We start from the raw sequence: 19904 nt of genomic DNA, 5'->3' as shown, positions 1-19904 counted from the left end.
GAGAAAGACAGAGAGGAGAGAGGTTGGAAGAAAACCAAAGAGAGGAGAAGCAAAGACAATTCCCCAAAGAACTGAAGCACCAGGTTTGGGAAAGACAGGAGCCAGGAGATGGTTGAACTCTCAGAAGCATCTTTTTAGGCTCTGCCTTTGGAATGATTCAGCTGCCTCTGCATTTCATCCTTGTGTGACTAGCCTGGGATTCCCAGGAGAGTCTGAAAGGCCCAACCTGGGGCACATGACAAGTGGAGGGATAAGCTGCCTGACTGATATACTCACCAGGACCACAGGCAAAGTGAGGCCTGAGTGGAGGGGCCCTGTGCAGGACAAAACAAGAGACCCTTGCTACAGGGCATCAGAATGACGATCAGGGATGTCAGAGGCTTGACTGAAAGGTAGAGAGTACAACAAGGAGAGATGCCCAAAGGCAAGGGTCACTCTCCAGCACTCCCACAGCCCCACTGAGGTGAGAGGATGGAGCCATGAATGGAGTTGCTCAGACAGATGGAGCAGCCATAAAGTCAAACAGATGGCCTGGAAGGGGAGGCAGCCCCTGTCCTCCTTAGTTGATTCTCAAAGCATATGGTGTTGATATAGAAAATCTGCACCCCAGATTCTTGGCAGAGAGCAGTTATAACTTCAAACCTTCTTCTGTTCATTTCTTATCAAAAGATCAGTTGTAACTAAAAAATATTGAGGAAGGAGCTGAAGACCATGCAATGTATCCATTTGATATTTTGAATGTTACACCCCTATTATGTGAGACCAACTGGGTGAGCTGCATACCTGAAATCTTTTTCTTTTTTTTTCTTTGCACTTCATTTTTTGTATACTTTGCAGATGGTATTAATTACACTGATGCAATTGTGTTATGCCATGAACTTGTATATAACGTATTATAAAACACATTTTACTAGTGTGGGGATGGTGGCAAGGGCTTTGCTCTCTAGGTCGGGCTGTGTATCCTTTAAGGTGACCTAAGGAACTTTTCTTTCAATTCTTGGTATCAGTAAAAATTGTGATACATGTATGCAAATAGTTTATTTTGTCTTAGTTACATTTCATCCTCTTATATAGCTTTTGGTAAAACCTCTTTCATTCTTCTTGGAATGTTTCAAGATATAAATAAATAAGAATATAGACAAAATTATTTTTTCAACCGTTTTTAGATCAGATAATTGCTACTGTGTTAACTATTTTGAAGAGTACAAAGACATTGAAAACTTTCCAGTCAATTATGAAACTGGGAAACCATGACACAAAAAAACCTACAGTGATAATACAAACACACACATGCGCGCGCGCGCGCGCGCACACACACACACACTATGGAACAATCTCAAGTGTGGACAAAGATGCAAAAATCCTGAACAAAATCCCAGCAAATTGGATTTGGCATTATATGTATTTTTTAAAAACAGTAAACACAACCTCATAGGTTTCATCAGGATGAAGGCATACTCTAGCGTTAGGAAATACATTAATAATAATCACATGATGACATAAGAAATTTCCATGGTTGTATCTCAATATATGTTAAAATGTTAATTCTTAAAATTTCACACCCACTCCTGACTCTTTAGAAATCTAGGTATAAGGAAATACATTGTCAAGAAGATAATATTTATGTCAAACTGACAACCACGTAATCCTTACTAAGCAAACACTGGGGCATTCCCATTAAAATAAGAATGAAATAAAGAGGCCTATTATCATCAACACTATTTAGCTTGGTTTTACAAGCTCTGGCTAATGGAATACAAACATGGACCAAAGATTTGGAACTTAAGAATAAGAAAAAAGTAGAAGAAACTATCATGATTGATAGTTGTTAGAACTGTAAATGGATAAACATCAGGAGAAAGTCAGTTTAGTAAAATGGCTGAATATAGACACGTGCAAAAAATTCATAACTACTCTACATATTGGCAATAATCCATTATAAGGTATAACTGGAAAAGATACTATTTATAAAAGGAAGAGAAAACATAAAATACCTAGAATAAACTTAGCAAGAAAATTGTGGCAACCACATGAATAAAATCACAACATTTTACTAAAAGATTTATAAGAAATGTTGAATACATAGAGACACATATACTCTTGAATGGAAAATCTGAATATTTTGAAGATATCTATTCTTCCAAAGTCAATGTATAGATTTAACAACATATAACATCTTAAAGGAATTTTAGGGGATTCGGAAAAAAAATCAGTCTAGATCCTAACCTCATGAACTTTACCAAAATTAATTTCAAATAAAGAGTTATTATAAAATTATTAAGGCAGTTAAATACTAGATAAAATTCAAGTTTATATTTGTCAAACCTTTCAATCAGTGGAGAATTTCTAAGCTTAAAAACAATGGAAGAAATTACAAATAACAATAGTAATAATTCATTGACTGAATGCTTCCAAAGATACTGTGGAAAATTATACTAAATAACAAAGAAACTTTTTTAAGTCAAAAAATCACAGTCAGAAAAAAAAACTGGAAAATATTCACGACAAATATGAAAAAGTTTGATAGGCTTGATAGTCTTACCACACAAAACACAAATTATAAAGGAAAAAAAAAAGACCTCAGTAAGTAAATGGACAAAGAAAATAAATTGCAAACCACCAAGGAGGAACTACAAACGATTAATGAAGAAATGCTCAAATTTACTAATACTCAGTAAAATACAACTCAAAGTGACAATATCTTTTTTACAGAAACATTTTAAGAGAAAATTATGTATTAGTTAATTTAGATCACATCTTTTTTCTTTAAGAACTCAAAGTAGTTAAAAAATCAATTGTAAAAATTGTTTTTAAGGTGAGAAAACCAGATTGAAACCAAAATAAAGTGAAACAGTAAGCCTTCCATGGTACTGCAAAGTGAGTTTTTAAACTTCCTACTGGCCAATGGCAAAATAAACACACACAGCTGTAAGACTCCAAATGACTATGGATACCAGTTGTTCACTTTTCCTTGGCAATGAAATCTGAGCAATTTCTCTACCATGCTTTTTTTTTTTTTTTTAAACAGGGTCCTTTGGTGACAGAGAGGACCATGTCTTCAACGAGATCTGTACAAAGATAGTTGTGCATGGTGCTTTCTCACAGCATCCCTTCATGTGACCTCAATTCAGTTACTTTTTAAAACAGGGAGGAGCATACGAAGATGAAACAACACAGAATGCTGGTTATAAAATGTCAGGAAATGTCCTTTCTGATAGACCCTGACAATGGTTTAAACTGGTGCTGCTATTTGAGGGGTTAAGGAAAAAATTTGCAACACATGTCAAGAGCTCTAACACCATTCCTACTGTTTGGTGCAATATTCCCCTTTCAGAATCTATCCTAAAGTGGAACGCTAAAAGGAAACGTTGCCTGCAAAGCTGTTCAATGCAGTGTTATCTATAACAGCACAAACTGGAAACATCCTAAATATCTAACAATAGAAGACTGGCTTAGCATATTATGGTGGACCTGTTTGATAAAATATAAAGTAGCCATTCCAATGATACCAATGGACAGTTTCTAATAACATAAAGCATTAAATTATATTAAGAGAAAAACCTAGAGTGTAAAAATGGATGTGTAGTATGATCTCAACTATATATACTACATCTAATAGAAACACATGAAGGAAGTTTTCAAAATGTTAAAGATTCTTTCATATTTCTCCATACCATTCATAAAAAATTAGGTAGTTCTTTTTAACTAGAAAGAATAAATTTTGAAGTTCATTGTAGGCAGATGGCTTACTAAACAGATGTAATCACAGTGCTTAGTGTGAACTTTGATCCCCATGCAGAGGAAGCTAAGATAAATGTGTTTTTTCTATGTCTTTTATTTTTATAATTTCTGGTTTGCCACCTTCTGACAGATACTTAGACTTCTGGCTTCGAGGTACTGATGCAAGACGTTTAAAAAGAAATATTTTACTTTAAAAATGTATATTCCATTTTATATTTTCAGTCACAGGTTGCTGTTGCATAAGGTATTATAAGAAAATTTTATCAGGCAAGGGATACAATTATATTTTAAAAACCACAAATGCTCCTATTTGCTGAAGCTACATGTACTAAAGACTCAGATCAGTATTTTGTTCTTACTTGAAATCTTGTTTTTATGTGATATGTAATAATTTTGGGGGAACCAAAACATTCACAGATTTTTTTCCAGCAAAGTTAAAAAATGTGATATTAAATGAGCCTATCAACAACATCAAAACCGACCACTCACATAACAAAGGCAGTAATAAATTACACGGTTTGTTTTCCCTTTTAAGATTCTTTTAGATCTAATACTTGTGAGACAAAGGAAGACAGGAAAATAGCTTTCTCTGTTGTTCCTTTGATTATTCATAAATACATTGTTCATAGAATTTAGATGTGTTTGATCTTAAAATCACTTTAACAATAGAAAAAATATTAGCAGTTAATATAGCATGTTGATGTTCTCACATGATATTTAAAAGAGGAAAGGTTAGGGAAAGGTCGACCTTAACCTTCTGACCATCTCAATCCAGTTCAGGCCAAAATATAAACTGGATTTCTGCTACAAGGGATCCGGAGAAGGAGGAAAAAGATGGGGCCTTTCCTTGGTACTTGAATTGTAGACTCCTAGTGGCCAGGAACCATCTCTTCCTGATTTGCTCTGAGTAGGACCTAACACAACACCCCCCACAAAGAGAAGCCCTTAATAAATGCCTTTGGGGATGATGATGGCGGAAGTGATGTGCAATATGCAAAACTAAAACAGAGACTCTTAAGCTAACGGCTTCACTCCAAGTAGAAACAGCTATTCACATAAGTTTAATGCACACATTGTTTATTCTTTTTTCTTGTGTTGTTTTCGCAAAACCACATTTTGCAGGTCTAAAATGTGGTTGGTTTGCCACATTCATGCTTCAAGGAAGACTCTGCTTGGTGGGAGGAGCCCTTAAGGCTCACATCTCCTCTCACGTCCAGGGCCTGAGCTCCGCGGTTTCCATGAAGACAGAGAATGGAATCTGGATCTGGAGATCTGGAATCTTTCTCCTCCAGTCCTTTCTCAGATTTCTGTTCCACACTCTCCTCACCTGTCCTGAAGTCTAGTATTAGCTTTATTCTCCCTCCGTATTGTGCAGCAGTGAGGGCTTATTATGAAATACCCAAAATATATTGTGTGGAATAAGAGTATACACTCATATTGATGCTGCAGCACTCCTCATGCTATGCTGTTCTTTTCCTCCCTTGTCCCTCACTACATTGTCATCATTATGTATTTTATTCCTTTTTAAAAAAATCGTTTCTGTAAGTTGTGATTGACAAAACTCATAGGCATCCAGGGTACATCTGCCTTTCTGAATAATTCAAAGGATATCATGTAAAATTGTTTAAATGTTGTTTGTATCTCCTCAAATGTGTTTTAAAAACACTCAGTAAAAAACAAATAAGTCCTTTAGGAATAAAATGCAAGTTTCTTGGAGAGGCAAGGTTATAAAACTGTGGTGTTGAATTATAAAATCTTATTATATGTTTAAAAAACTCCATCTGTATTTCTCTCAGGGTTCATATAAACAAAAGAGTATGAGACAATTCAATTGGAAAAGGAATCTATTAAATGATATTAAGCTGCTCAAAGGATATTGGGTCCTTCAGGAAGTCCTCTGTGAGGACCATAGGCTCAGGCTTAAAGCCTACATGGTGGGTGTGAATGTCCAAATCACATTATGGGCTGCTCAAGTGAAGATTCCCTGGCCATCAGCACTGGGCACTACTACCATGACTCCACCACCCTGGAAGGCCAGACCCTTCAGCACTGCTGCCCTCAAAGAGCCAGACACCTTCACCGCCACTTCTACCAGTAAATAGCTGCAGCACAGTGTGTGTTTTGCCACATTATTTTTTTCTGAAGTAAAGTCTTCACAAGGGTGTCCTAGGATTGGCTGAACCTAGGACACATATCTACATATTTGCTGCAAGGAAAACGAGGAAAGAATTCCTAGCTTCCCCTCTAGAAGGTGGGACACAAAATGGAGGAAATCTCACACACACATGGGACAACAGAACAAGACAAACATGCTCTCGATAGGGGTGAATAATTCATCAGCTCCAGGAGGGAGAGGAGTCCAGTGAAGGGGACAATTGACTTCCGACTGAGTAAAGATTATCACATATTATAGACACATAAACTAATTTTATCTTCCAGTGTAAAGCAGGTCATTTTAATAGACCAGGTAGGGTGTTTATGGAGTTAAACCAAAGTATGAAGAAAGCACTCACCATCTCAGGAGGGAGGGCAACATGGCGGATAAATGAGATGAGATAACACTCCATATTTCTCCATAACATGCAATTTTGAATGCCTGCTTCATGGTCAGAAAAACCAATGCAATTCAAAAGAGGTATTGCTTTGTTCTCTGTACTGCTGTAAGAGCTCATGTGGGTTTAATTAAAAGCAACCCCAATGAGTTGGCTGGCTGCCATGGTAAGAAATGAAATATTACTTTTGATACTTTCATCTTCAAATTCAGCCAGGCCTATGACATGGTCACAATAAAAAGCCTTTCTTATTTCACAGATGTTTTTGCCAAGTCACCAGGGTAGACAGCCATAAAGTAATAAAAATTAAACATAGGAAAATTACATAGTTTTTTTTTTTCAGACACAACCAAACCCTGATATCAAAGTTCATGTAAATATCTGTCTTAGTCCATTTGTGCTGCCACAAATCAAAGTACCACAAACTGGGTAATTTATAAAGAACAGAAATTTATTTCTTACCGTTCTGGACTCTGGAAAATCCAACATCAAGGTGCCAGCAGGTTCATTGTCTGTTGAGGATTCGGTCTCTGCTTCCAAGATGGTGCCTTGTAGGCTGCATCCTCTGGAGGGAGGAACACTGTCTGTTGCATGGCAGAAGATGGAAAGGCGAAAGAAAAGCTACTTCCATCAAGCCCTTTTACAAGAGCACCTAATCCTGTTCACAAGGGCTCTACCTTCATGATGTAATCACCTCCTAAAGGCCCCACCCCTTAATATTGTTACAGTGGCAATCAAATTTCAACATGAACTTTGGAGGGAACACAAACACTGAAACCATAGTACCATCTATCAGACTCTTCCTCATCCCCTCCTTTCCATACTCTAAAATTACATCAAATAAAAAAAATACTACCCAGTTTCTATTAGATAAAAATGGCAGCAGGTTTAATAAACGTTTTAGGGGTCACTAAGCTACTATACCCAGGGATAAAGAAACATCAGGAACAATGGAATCATTTCAGCTAAACACTGCTTCCTGGTTTTGTATACTAACAGGTAAAAAATGAGCCAAAATTTGCATCATTCTCTGTAAAGAAAATATTGTATCTTTGTTTTGCACTTGACATTAATATCATCATGATTACTTGATCCATTTTTGCAATTCTCTTGATGTATATTTACTTCAAAATGTCCATTTTAGAAAGAAAGTTTCAAATGAATGAAGGCAGTAGCATAAAGTTTACGGGGCAGGTTCCTATACCTCTCTGTATACTCTATAATTCTACATGTGACAGGGGTTTCAATTCATATAAGCAGATAGGGATAATAATGTTTGATTCTCTATCCCCAAAATTAAAGCACAAAGACGAGAAGGTCTGGTTTTATTCCACTTAGATACAACACACTTAGATGTAACTCTTACCCAGAATACAATCTGGGGGGACAGAAGGACAGAATTTTATCTTTATCTGACATAGCTATCTCTGAATCAAACAGGGTTCCTTGCTGGAGTAAAGGTGACAAATTCAGACTTTGAGAAATTATTAGAAATTAATATGGGGAAATGATTTTAGTCATTTGATTTTGGTAATAAAGGTAACCCAGTGATTCATTGTTTATCGTAAGTCAAAATATTTGTGATCCTTTACAGACCTTTGGAAATGATTTAGTTCAAGCATACTTCATTTCTTAAATTGCACCTGTCATTATTGCATTTTTTAGATATTGCTTTTTTTTTTTTTTTTAAATACAAATTGAAGGTTTGTGGCAACCTTGCATTGAGTGTCTATGGGGACCATTTTTTCCAACAGTATGTGCTCATTTTGTCTCTGAGTCGCATTTTGGCAATTCTTACAATATTTCAAGCTTTTTCATGATTATTACACTTGTCATAGTGATCTGTGATCAGTTATCTTTGATGTTACTATTGTAATTGTTTTGGGGCACCACAAACTGTGCCCATGTAAGATGTCAAACTTAATCAATAAATGTTGTGTTTGCTCCACCAACCAGCCATCTCCAAGTCTCTCTCCCTCTCCTCGGGCCTCCTTGTTTCCAGGGACATGACAATAATGAAATTAGGTCAATTAATTTCCTACAGTGGCCTCTAAATGTTCAAGTGAAAGAAAGAGTTGCACACCTTTCACTTGAACTCAAAAGCTAGAAATTATTAAGCTACACGAGGAAGGCATGTTAAAAGCTGAGATATACACTAAAAGCTAGGCCTCTTGCACCACACAGTTAGCCAAGTTGTGAATGCAAAGGAAAAGTAATTGAAGGAAATTAAAAGTACTACTCCAGGGAACACACAAATGATAAGAAAGCAAAGCAGCCTTATTGCTGGTATGGAGAAAGATTCAGTGGTCTAGAGAAAAAATCAAACCAGCCACAACATTGCCTTAAGACAAAGCCCAGTCTGGAACAAAGCCCTAACTCTCTTCAATTCTATGAAGGCTGAGAGAGGTGAGGAAGCTGCAGGAGAAAAGTTTGAAGCTAGCAGAGGTTGTTGATTCAAGAGGTTTAAGAAGCTGATTCCATAATTCAAAAGTGCAAGATGACACTGCACTTACACAAAAGTGCAAGTAAAAGTGTTGATGTAGAAGCTGCAGCAAGTTATCCAGAAGATCTAGCTAAGATCATGATCATCTGTGAAGGTAGCTACACTAAACAACATATTTTCAGTGTAGACGAAACAGCCTTCTCTTGGAAGAAGACGCCGTCTAGGACTTGCCCAGTTAGAAAGGTGAAGTCAATGACTGGCTCAAAGGACAAGTTGATTCTCTCATTAGAGGCTAATGTAGCTAGTGACTTTAAGCTGAAGTCAATGTTCATTAACTACTCAAAAATCATAGGGCCCTTAAGAATTATGCTAAATCTACTCGTCCTATGCTCTATAAAGGAAATAAGAAAGCCTGAGCGACAGTATATCTGTTTACAGCATGGTTTACTGAATGTTTCAAGTGCACTGTTGAAGCCTACTGCTCATTAAAAAATTTTTCTTTCAAAATATTACTGCTCATTGACAATGCACCTAGTTACCCAAAAGCTGTGATGGAGATACACAATGAGATTAATATTGTTTTCTTGCCTGCACACAAAATCCATTCTGCAGCCCATAGATCAGAGTCACTTCAGTTTTCAAGTCTTGGTATTTAAGAAATGTATTTTGTAAGGCTATAGCTGCCGTAGATAGTTATTCCTCTGAGAGTTCTGGGCAAAGTAAATTGAAAATCTTGTGGAAAGAATTTTTCACTTTAGATGCTATTAAGTAATATTTGTGATTCATGGGAGGAAGTCAAAATATCAGCATGAACAGGAGTTTGGAAGAAATTGATGCCAACTCTCGTGGATGATTTTGACGGGTTCAAGACTTCGATGGAGGAAGTAACTGCAGATGTGGTGGAAATAGTAAGAGAACTAGAATTAGAAGTGGAGCCTGAAGATGTGACTGAATTGCTATAATGTCATGATAAAACTTGAATGGATGAGGAATTGCTTCTTATGGATGAGCAAAAAAAAAAAAAAGGATTTCTTCAGATGGAATCTACTCCTAGTGACGATGCTGTGAACATTGCTGAAATGACAACAAAGGATTTACGATAGGACATAAGCTTAGTTGATAAACCAGGGTTTGAAAGGATTGGCCTCAGTTTTGAAAGAAGTTCTATTGTGGGTAAAATGCTACCAAACATCATCGCATGCTACAGAGAAATCCTTTGTGAAAGGAAGAGTCCATTGATGCAGCAAACTTTATTGTTATTTTATTTTAAGAAATTGTCACAGCTACCCCAGCTTTCAGCAATCACCATCCTGACTGGTCAGCAGCCATCAACATTGAGGCAAGACCCTCCACCAGCAAAAAGATTACAACTTCCTAAAGGCTCAGATGATTGTTAGCATTTTTTAGCAATAAAATATATTTTAATTCATTTTGGGAGGCCGAAGAGGGCGGATCACGAGGTCAGGAGATCGAGACCATCCTGGCTAACATGGTGAAACCTTGTCTCTACTAAACAAAATACAAAAAATCAGCTGGGCGTGGTGGCGGGCGACTGTAGTCCCAGCTACTCAGGAGGCTGAGGCAGGAGAATGGCATGAACCCGGAAGGCTGAGCTTGCAGTGAGCTGCGATCACGCCACTGCACTCCAGCCTGGGCAACAGAGCGAGGCTCTGTCTCAAAAAAAAAAAAAATATATATATATATATATGTATAAATATATTTATGTATGTATATATTTTTTTAAAATTAAAGTACTTTTTATAGACATAATGCTATTGCATCCTTAATAGCCTAGAATATAGTATAAACATAACTTTTATATGCACTGGGAGACCAAAAAATGCACATGACTCTTATTGCATTATTTGCTTTATTTTAGTGGTCTGGAATCAAACATTCAGTATCTCTAAAGATATGCATACTTTCATTCTAAAGCATTCAAAATTTGAATAAATGCAAAAGATCATGGTAAAGTATTGTAAAAGGCTATTATAGTAGAGTTTTATAAAATCTATATGTATTTAGTATTCAGAAGGAATCATGAACTATTCTTATTTATACTGTAAACTGTGATTAGATTTGCTTTGCAATACTAACTTCAAATTCTAACTTCTAGTCACATTCTTATCATAAGGCAAATTATCTCACAATTTATTCTGTTCCAAATTTGATTTTGTAACAATGAAAAGATAGAATATTCAGCACTTGGAATATTCTCCTTCAGGTCTTAAGAGATTCCTAGTCTATGTCTCTATTCTAATAAGCAGTTATAAGTATGTCTTTGCCAACATTTATTTCTTTTCACTCTAAGCTCCATAGAAATGAGAAGTTAATCAGGTGTGATAGTTGGAGCAAATAAACCTGACTTTGTTCTGGGTAGGCTTCAGGGATGTAAGTCAGGATTGGATAGGAGACAGTTAGCTTGGAGTTGTCCTGGCAGTAGAACACCCAAGTGTTGCAACAAGTTTGTTCCAGGGTTGATGGGGGAATTTGGTGCACTCCAGGGTAGATCAAAGATCTGAAATGAATTTCCTTTGTAACAGAGCATAATTCTCACATAGACCCAGACCCCACCTGAGTTATCCATTGTCATTTATTTCAATTAAGGTAGCTCAGGTGTAGATACAGTTTTAGGACTCTCCTTGGGTGCCTCTCCTCTCACCATAGCCAATTTTCTGTCTGCACCTGCACCTCTGGCATTTATCCAGATATAATGCCCAGCCCAAAGTAGATTTATCAAATACATAAATGCAAATGAGGGAAGAAATAAAATATGCCATAATAATATCTCTGTGTTAAATAAGTTTTAACCACACCTTCAAAAAGTTCCCTCTAAAATAAAGAAATGGACATTACATAGTCTGTATAAAGTACATCATTGTCAAATAAAGGATAGAAGAAAAAGAAATTACTGAATAATTCAAATTATTCATAAACATTAATGCTGTTTCAAGGAAAAATATTTTCTGTTTGCCATAATTTTTCGGGTTGGCCATAAACCTTGATCAAAATTATTAGTCCAGCTGGTGAAGCCTTAACTTCATTCAACCCAGAACAATTATGATAATAATAATTGTAGTCAGTTACATTTCTCTGTGTTTTTGCATATAATATAATCTATAATATTCACAAAACCCATGGATAATAGGCATTGATATACAGTAGAGGTGAGAAAACTGAAACATTTAAATAGTTTGTTTAAGGTCACATGTCTAGTTAACAGCAGAACCAAAATTCAAACCTAGGATATTGAGCTTATGAACAAAGAACTGCAGCTCCAGTTATATTATAAAGTTAATTTTATTTAAAACTTACTTCATTATTTGAAACCAATGAGAAGAAAGAGACAATGTATTAGAATCTCTGGGACACATCTAAAGCAGTGTTAAGAGGGAAATGTATAGTACTAAATGCCCATATCAGAAAGTGGGAAATATCTCAAATCGACACCCTAGCATCAAAATTAAAAGAACTAGAGAAGCAAGAGCAAATAAATCCAACAGCTTGCAGAAGACAAGAAATAACTGAGATCAGAGCAGAATGGAAGGAGATAAATACACGAAAAACCCTTCAAAAATCAATGAATCCAGGAACTGTTTTTTTAAATCAACAAAATAAACAGACTGCCAGCTAGACTAATAAAGAAGAAAAGAGAGAAGAATCAAATAGACATAATAAAAAATGATAAAGGGGATATCACCACTGATCCCACAGAAAAACAAACTACCATCAGAGAATACTATAAACACCTCTATTCAAATAAACTAGATAATCTAGAAGAAATGGATAAATTCCTGGACATATACACCCTCCCAAGACTAAACCAGGAAGAAATCAAATCCCTGAATACACCAATGACAAGTTCTGAAATTGAGGCAGTAATTAATAGCCTACTAACCAAAACAAAAACAAACAAACAAAAAAACACAAAGCCCAGCACCAGACAGATTCACAGTAACATTCTGTCAGAGGCACAAAGAGAACATGGTGCCATTCTTTCTGAAACTATTCCAAACACTTGAAGAAGAGGGACTCCTACCTAACTCATTTTGTGAGGCCAGCGTCATCCTGATACCAAAACCTGGCAGAGACGCAACAAAAAAAGAAAACTTTAGGCCAATATCCCTGAAGGACATCCATGCAAAAATCCTCAATAAAACACTGGCAAATGAAATCCAGCAGCACATCAAAAAGCTTATCCACCACGATCAAGTCAACTTCATCCCTGAGATGCAAGGCTGGTTCAATAGACACACATCAATAAATGTAATCCATCACATAAACAGAACCAATGACAAGAACCACATAATTATCTCAATAGATGCAGAAAAGGCCTTTGATAAAATTCAACATCCCTTCATATTAAAAACTCTCAATAAACCAGGTGTTGATGGAACATATCTCAAAATAATAAGAGCTATTTTCAACAAACTCATAGCTAATAGCATACTGAATGAGCAAAAGTTGGAAGCATTCCCTTTGAAAATCAGTACAAGACATGGATGCCCTTTCTCACCACTCCTATTCAACATAGTATTGGAAGTTCTGGCCAGGGCAATCAAACAAAAGAAAGAAGCAAAGGTATTCAAATAGGAAGAGAGGAAGTCAAATTGTCTCTGTTTGCAGATGACATGATTCTATATTTAAAAAACCCCATTGTCAGCCCAAAAACTCCCTAAGCTGATAAGCAACTTCAGCAACGTCTCAGGATACAAAATGAATATGCAAAAATCACGAGCATTCTTATTCACCAACAACAGGCAAGCAGAGAGCCAAATCATGAATGAACTCCCATTCACAATTGCTACAAAGAGAATAAATAAAATACCTAGGAATACAGCTTACAAGGGACATGAAGGACCTCTTCAAGGAGAACTACAAACCACTGCTCAAGGAAACAAGAGAGGACACAAACAAATGGAAAAACATTCTATGCTCATGGATAGGAAGAATCAATATCATGAAAATTGTCATACTGCCCAAACTAATTTACAGATTCAATGCTATTCACATCAAACCACCATTGACATTCTTCAAAGAATTAGAAAAAACTACTTTAAATTTTATATGGAACCAAAAAAGAGCTCATATAGCCAATACAATCCGAGGCAAAAAGAACAAAGCTGGAGGCATCATGCTGCCTGACACTAAACTATACTACAAGACTACAGTAACCAAAGCAGCATGGTACTGGTACTAAAACAGATATACAGACCAATGGAACAGAACAGAGACCTCAGAAATAACACCACATGTCTACAACCATCTGATCTTTGACAAACCTGATGAAAACAGGCAATGGGGAAAGGATTCCCTATTTAATAAATGGTGCCAGGAAAACTGGATAGCCATATGAAGAAAATCGAAACTGGACCCCTTCCCTACACCTTATACAAAAATTAACCAAAGATGGATAAAAGGCTTAAATGTAAAACCCCAAACCATAAAAATCCTAGAAGAAAACCTAGGCAATACCATTCAGGACATAAGTATGGGCAAACACTTCACGATGAAAACACCAAAAGCAATTGCAACAAAAGCGAAAATTGACAAATGGGATCTAATTAAACTAAAGAACTTCTGCACAGCAAAAGAAACTACCATCAGAGTGAACAGGCAACCTACAGAATGGGTGAAAAGTTTTGCAATCAACTCATCTGACAAAGGTGTAATATCCAGCATCTACAAGGAACTCAAACAAATTTACAAGAAAAAGAAAAAAAAAAGAAAAAACAACCCCATCAAAAAGTGGACAAAGGATATGAACAGACACTTCTCAAAAGAAGACATTTATGCAGCCAACAAACATATAAAAAAAGCTCAACATCATTGATCATTAGAGAAATGCAAATCAAAAACCACAATGAAATATCACCTCATGCCAGTCAGAATGTCAATTATTAAAAAGTCAAGAAACAATAGATGCTGGCAAGGGTTTGGAGAAATAGGAATGCTTTACACTGTTTTTGGGAATGTAAATTAGTTCAATCATTGTGAAAGACAGTGTGGCGATTCCTCAAGGATCTAGAACCAGAAATACCATTTGACTTTGGGTATATACCCAAAGGAATATAAATTATTCTACTACAAAGACACATGCACACATATGTTTATTGCAGCACTACTTACAATAGCAAAAACTTGGAACCAACTCAAGTGCCCATCAATGATAGAATGGATAAAGAAAATGTGGCACATATGCACCAATGAATACTACGCAGCCATAAAAAAGAATGAGATCATGTCATTTGCAGGGACATGGATGAAGCTGGAAACCATCACCCTCAGCAAACTACCACAGGAACAGAACACCAAACATCACATGTTATCACTCATAAGTGGGTGTGGAACAATGAGAACACATGGACACAGGGAGGGGAACATCACACACTGGGGGCCTGTTGTGGGGGGTGGGTAAAGGGAGGGAGAGCATTAGGACAAATACCTAATACATGCAGGGCTTAAAACCTAGATGACTGGGTTGATGGCTGCAGCAAACCACCATGGCACGTGTATACCTATGTAACAAACCTGCACCTTCTGAACATGTATCCTGGAACCTAAAATAAAACAACAACAACAACAACAACAAAACTTACTTTAACCTTTAAAAAACTATAAATTATTATTAATAATTTTCATTTCTATAGTATCTTAATATATAATATTACATTGATCTTCACCACAGCCTATGAGATTTGTAGGGCAGATACATGGACCTTCTTATGGACAAGAGAAACTGAGGCTGGTAGTTTTGACTTGCTAGTCACAAAGCTGTGTGAACCCAGAATCCAGTGATCTCTTCAAGATACACACTGCCTCCTCAAAGCTTATCTCAACACTAACAGAGAACTGCTATTAAGGAAGCACAACTGAGCTGCCTAAATTCCAAACCAATCCAAACAAAAAACACCATGGATGTTTGACAAAATGATAGCTCCAAACTGGAACTAATGATAGAATTTTTTTTTTTTTAAATTGTAAATGAGAAAGCCTTCATAGTAACATTTCCTACAAAGTAATTATGGACAATGAAAATGTCACACTTGATCTTTGACTAGTTTAGCTTAGATTGTCAGACCACTAATTGTCACATGTTAATCAATTCACTTTCTCCCAGTCCATGACTAAAGGCTGAATGATATGGAACTCCAGAACCATAGGATCGAAGTATCTGATATTTGGTCCGATGGCTCATACGTTCTGGACTAAAAATATATTTCTCTTATTTCAATTCCAGAGACTAGCATTGTATCACAGAGCTTGTGTCAATTGGGAGTTTTATTGAGCAAAGTGACATAGACGTGTGACCTTAAGTGTTCAGCTGAAAAGACAAATGACACTTGAAACAAAAAAGGTCAGCTTTCTTCAGGCATGGATGCTTGTTACAGATTTTGGAATCTGCAATAGCTCTCTGAAGTTCTTGAGTGTTCTACTCTTTTTTTGGTCCATATTGAAAAATTAAGAATTAAGATATCCTGTACAGCCTCTAGGCTAAGCCAGACTACGAAGTGTGGTATGCAATGTGTGGGAAGTCCTGACTCCGAAAAGCTCTCCCCCATTGTTTTAATCACCACATCTGAAATTCTGTTGTAATGTTTTTAAAAAATCTTAGACTAATATTTAAATGTTAACATAATATTAATATATAATATTATAATAGAGTATTATATATAACTTATAATAACATAAACCCTCCAAGAGAGGCTAATAAACATTATTATAGTAGTCAGAATTTATTTCTTATACTTTATTTTGAAGTAACAGTTTTCAGAGTTGCTTTGTTGGAAGAAAGCAGATTTCAAAAGGGAGACATTGTAGGGACTGAGTGTTAATAAGAACCTATGCTGGTGATGACAGACCTTGGTCAGGGCCCACTTAGAGAGTGTGAGAAGCCAGCAGCATGATGTGTTGGGCACAGGCCATGTGTGACACACACCCTTTCCTCCAGAACCCTGGCCATCAGACGAGCTCAAAAGGATGAAACACGACAGATGTGCATTCTCCCTAGGTCCAGGTCCCAAGTCCCTGGTAGTCACAAGCACCTTAGGGCTTCAGAATCTTAGGAGGCTTTGATGCCACATGGAGCCCGTCATTCCACAGAAGTTGGCCAGGAGCCATTAATAAGTTTTGATTCTTCAGTCCCTTCTTTATTTCTCACTCTGTTATAGCCTGCCCATCATGAAGGCAACTCACATAACGAATGAGACAGGAGAATTTTACCTTATGCCCACAATCCCTGAATTTAAATATGCTTAAAGCTTTCTCTTTCTGAAGCACACTGATCTCACAACTCAAAAGATCTGTAATAAATAATATAACTGAAACTCTATTTAATGTTTTAGAAAAATGAAATTTAAAATTTTCTCAGAATTGATTGCAAGAAGAAACATTTTCCTTTAAAAGCAAGCACTAAAAGGCTTGGGGTTTCTTTTCAGTTTTTAGTATGGCTCCCAGTGGTGTCAAGACTTGGGTTTGCAGACCCAGATGCTATACTACAGGGAAACTTTGGGAGATGACCTGGATTTAACAGGCACGCTCCACACACTGATCATGGGCTACAATAAAGTAAATTGATCTATTACTTTGCAGACAATAAAATTGATCTATTACTTTGCAGAGAATAAAGAAGTGACAGTTCTATATTTTCCTTTCCTCACCAGTTTACTTTTTCAATTATTATCCTCATTTTTTTCTAATATGAAAAGTAAATATCGTTATAGATCATTCAAAGAATTCATACAATCATGGATCAATTGAAAGGAGGAAAACTTTATTCCTAGTCCTACCACCCAGAAACCACTGTTTATTTGCTATTTTGATATATTTTATTTGTATTTTGGGTGTGATGGTTAGATTTTTATGAATTTATAAAAGTTAGTTTTTAACAAAGTTTTTGCATTATTGCATGCATGCCGTATTTTTATGACCTGCTCCTCTCACTTAACATTATTATAGAACTCTTCTGTTATATTGCAAATTATGTAAACATTATTTTTCATGGTTGTATTTAATAGAATACATAATAATTCTAATTTTGAGAGGTTTTTACTGTTTCACTGTCTAAGTAACACTGATGAATATTTTTGTTGATTAAGTTTTGCTAAATTTTTGAACACTTAAAATAGATTTACAGAAGTAGAATTACTGTATAACGTAATGAACATCTATATGAAGCATACTTTTAAGATTAAATCTAAGAATATACTAATTTAGTCTCTCATCTACAATGTTACTGTGTCCATCTTCAATATCTCTGAGTATTATCATTTAAACACATTAGCTTACTTGATCAAAAGAAATGCTCTTCTGTTGTTTTTATTAGCATTTCTTTATTACTATTGTAATAAATAACATTCATTCAACATTATAAAAAATTGAACATTTTTTATATTAGCTAAACAGTTACATGACATTTTCTGCGAATATTTTACTCATAGACTATTAAGGTCTACATTTTTGTTAATGTTTTCTATGAATATTTTATAAAGATACTTTTTACTTGTTACATTTGCTGCACATTTACCTTGTTTTTGTTTGTGTTGACTATATTTTTAATTTTGAAAACTACAAACATTTTAAATTTTCATATGTATTAATACTTTACTTTTTAATCTGGCTTGCTTATCATTATTTTTTATTCCAGTCAAAAAAAGGAGATTTGGAAGTATTCCTCCCTGTAGCTTTCCCTAAGAGAGTAACTTATCTATATTTGATGAACAGGAAGAAAATCACATATTTCCAAACTAAAGATTCACCTTGGCTTTATTCTGTTTCCTGCTACAATTCTGAATTGTTACAGATCACCTACTTTCGACACTTCTGTTCCAGAACATACAGATAAAATATAATTAACACAAATAGGGGCTTATGAACAGGATTTAATACCAGAGCTTTAAGTGCTCTGGAGGGTTTTGACGAGGCTTTGGGTGAAGAGTACTAAGGTGGTAGATCCTTTATAGGAGAAAAAGAGAGTGAGAGAGAGAGAGAGAGAGAGAGAGAGATCAAGAATTAGATGAATTACTAATGAACAAATGAGTGAAGGAACATTGCATTATCCATGCATATTCCAGCATTCTCCAGCCCTTGTGGGGGAACCTTGTTGTTACCTGGGGCTCATTTTATCCAGTTCAGGATCTCCAAGGCTCTGACAATGAAGATCCTCTAGAGATAAACCCAAGGATTTTCCTGCACATTCTCTTTCATGCTTACCAATGATGTCATCCTGCTGGGTTTGTGTACTTCTCTTCAACCTCTGTAACATGTTTAGTCATAAAAGAAAAGGTGATCAACCTATGTTGAAACCAAGTACAACTTATAGCATCTCTTTAACACTAAGCATTTTCATGAATATTAATTAAATAATTTGGGCAGTACATAACCCATGTCTACAATATGAGTGATGGCATTTATAACAAAGGCTAATGCTGATCAAATGCTTACTATGTGTTGGGCATTATTTCAACCACCTTAGGTGATTAGTCCTCTCAATGCCTTTATGGGTAGGCACCATATTGGTCACATTTTGCAAATGAGGAATTCAAAGCATAGAGAAGTTAAATAAATTGCCCAAAGTTACACAGAAAAATAAGTAGTGGAACTAGTTAAGATTCAACCCAGGCAGTCTGGCTCCTGAATTTCTGCTCTTCATGGTCATGATGTACTGTTTTACTCAGAATTTTGTTTTGCTTTAGTAGAAACAATAATATCACTAAAGCCACGTGACGTAACTATAGAAGCTTTATTACAAAATAAACAAGAAAATTAAGCAAAATCAACGTATAGTGAAAGCGGCTACTCACTGAAACACTGGTTTTCTTTGCTGCTTTGGGGAAAGCATTTAATGTAAAACAAAACAAAAAATAAAAACACTAAAACCCAATAACCTACAAACAAACAACTTGTTTCCTCTGTTCTTACTGACTTTCAACTCAAAATGACATTACTTGTGTAATTACGACTTATTAAATAGAATTCTAGCACCTTAGAATTGGGAGAACCTAGTTCTAGCTGCCCATACCCACTGCAGAAATTTCTTCTTCAATTATCCTTCTAACTGTCACTCACCCTTTGCTAGAACATCTCCACTGACAATAAGCTCACTGATTAGTAAGATGGCCTCCTATGTAGGTATTTTTCTTACCTAACAATGAAATCTGTAAAGTTCA

The 19904-nt window shown here is 35.9% G+C and overlaps 1 pseudogene; it reads right to left on the bottom strand.

The window, feature by feature from the left end:
• Positions 1-19000, bottom strand: part of LOC112627023 — a 29112-nt pseudogene extending 10112 nt beyond the window's left edge.
• Between the last annotated feature and the right edge of the window lie 904 nt (positions 19001-19904).

This window comes from Theropithecus gelada, chromosome 6 (genome assembly GCF_003255815.1).
Source record: "Theropithecus gelada isolate Dixy chromosome 6, Tgel_1.0, whole genome shotgun sequence".
Classification (NCBI taxonomy): domain Eukaryota; kingdom Metazoa; phylum Chordata; class Mammalia; order Primates; family Cercopithecidae; genus Theropithecus; species Theropithecus gelada.
This window is presented reverse-complemented; position numbering and strand designations above follow the sequence as displayed.